The sequence below is a fragment of the Pinus tabuliformis genome, chromosome 5_1 (genome assembly GCF_031772625.1).
Source record: "Pinus tabuliformis cultivar Carrire ecotype Pingquan chromosome 5_1, CPIR1, whole genome shotgun sequence".
NCBI classification, from domain to species: Eukaryota; Viridiplantae; Streptophyta; class Pinopsida; order Pinales; family Pinaceae; genus Pinus; species Pinus tabuliformis.
In genome coordinates this window covers 877,135,804-877,137,483 of record NC_142305.1, presented here as the reverse complement: position 1 = coordinate 877,137,483, position 1,680 = coordinate 877,135,804, and the positions used below count along the sequence as shown (strand labels likewise).

At 34.0% G+C, this 1,680-nt stretch overlaps 1 long non-coding RNA gene across 1 annotated transcript; it reads left to right on the top strand.

Annotated features, from left to right (window-relative positions):
• Positions 1–383: 383 nt before the first annotated feature.
• LOC149167614 (uncharacterized) lies at positions 384–1,380 on the top strand. Its single transcript, XR_016260568.1, has 2 exons — positions 384–804; positions 1,020–1,380. It is a non-coding gene; the product is annotated as an uncharacterized LOC149167614 (long non-coding RNA).
• The last annotated feature ends 300 nt before the right edge of the window (positions 1,381–1,680 follow it).

The window sequence follows — 1,680 nt, the reverse complement described above, 5'->3', positions numbered from 1 at the left end:
ATTCAATTTTCTTTTTTAAATATGTAAAATAAAATTGAAATAATATAGAACTATTTTTTTAAATAGCTAATTTATTAGCATTCCCCAATATAAAACTTAATTTCTTGTTTTTAGTATAACAAGTGAAAAATACATTGAAAATACATTTATGTCCTAGCATAGCACAAAGCTTAAGCTTCCATAAAAATAAATGTTTCAAATAAAAAGATCAAAATACTATACACAACGAGGAATATTAAAAAACGTTGTCTAGGGAAGCTTAAACAAAAATAGGGTAATTACAAAAGGAAAATTAGCATGTGAGAAAGATAATGGTTGTAAAATTGCATCGATATATTATTTATGCATAAAAATCAAAGATATATTTGTATATTTATTTTTTTTATTTATTAAAATGAAAATTGTTGATGTTGATGAGACTTTATGCAGATTGTCACATCTCCATTATATGTAAAAAGATAAAAATTATTAAACATCCGATATAATTACTCATCGCACAATTCAGATATTACACATGATACACATTTACATAATATGCTGAGGTATATTAAAGTAAGGTCTATATACATTAATTTAAACCCATCTTCGAGGGGTTGTCCTTGTAATAAAAATCTTTGCAGTTGTATTAATGTTTATGTATATGACCATCTATCCTGCTGGCTTGGCGGGTTCAGCCTTCGGGATTCCCTCCATATGCTATACAGGTGTCTACCCTCCTCGACTATGGCGCTCCATCGACGGTCGTCCTCCACCTAACCACAATCAACGGCGCTTGATGGAACTCATAACTCTGCCTAGACTCCGGTAGGGTCTCTACTTTTTGTCATTCGAAATTCTCTTTGGATCTTTTGGTCCTCTGGTAATGGCATCGCTTCAATGTCATGCTCTGAGGTGGTTAGAGGTGGCCTAGCAAGTGAAAGTTCCACCTATTCTTATGATTACTGGGTTATTTTTAAACAAAGTTTCATTTGCAAATTCTTCAATTAATACTTCTAATGTATTCTGGTCTTCTGTTGTAGGTGTTCTCTGGTGTTTGCAGTTTCCCAACTAGCTCCTAACGGCATTCCACCTGGAGCTCTACCAAGGCAGGCATTCTAATCCCTTCGATCTTCCGAGTATGTTACTGATTGAAAATCTTGGCGATTCCAGAATACTCGCATAGAGATGGGAGTCTGTGTCGAGGGTTTGATCTCTTTTGGTTTAAATTTGGATTTTCCAGTTACTACTATGTCAAGGCTCTAGCCTCGAGGGTTCGGAATTTAAAGCTATTGCTCTGTAATTTTGTGTATGTATAAGTCAGGTCCGCCCTCATGGCATTTTGACAATTTATGCCTGGACATATTTAAACTGTTGAGGGTTCTACAATTTTATCTGTCTTATGTATACTGGTCAAGTCTTTTTATATATTTTCTTGCTGGTATAGCTGAATGCGTTATTCTTTTGGTAAAACCCTCGTGGGTTCGAGTTGTGCATGAGAATCCTTATTTTTTCTGGGGTTTTCACACCAAAAGTGATTTAATAAACTATGCCATGGAATGTAAATAATATGACTATTGTGCATGAGAATCCTTCTTTTTTCTAGGGTTTTCACACCAGAAGTGATTTAATAAACTATGCCATGGAATGTAAATAATATGACTGTTGTTTCTTTTACTCGCCTTAGTTTAATGTGAATTTCTA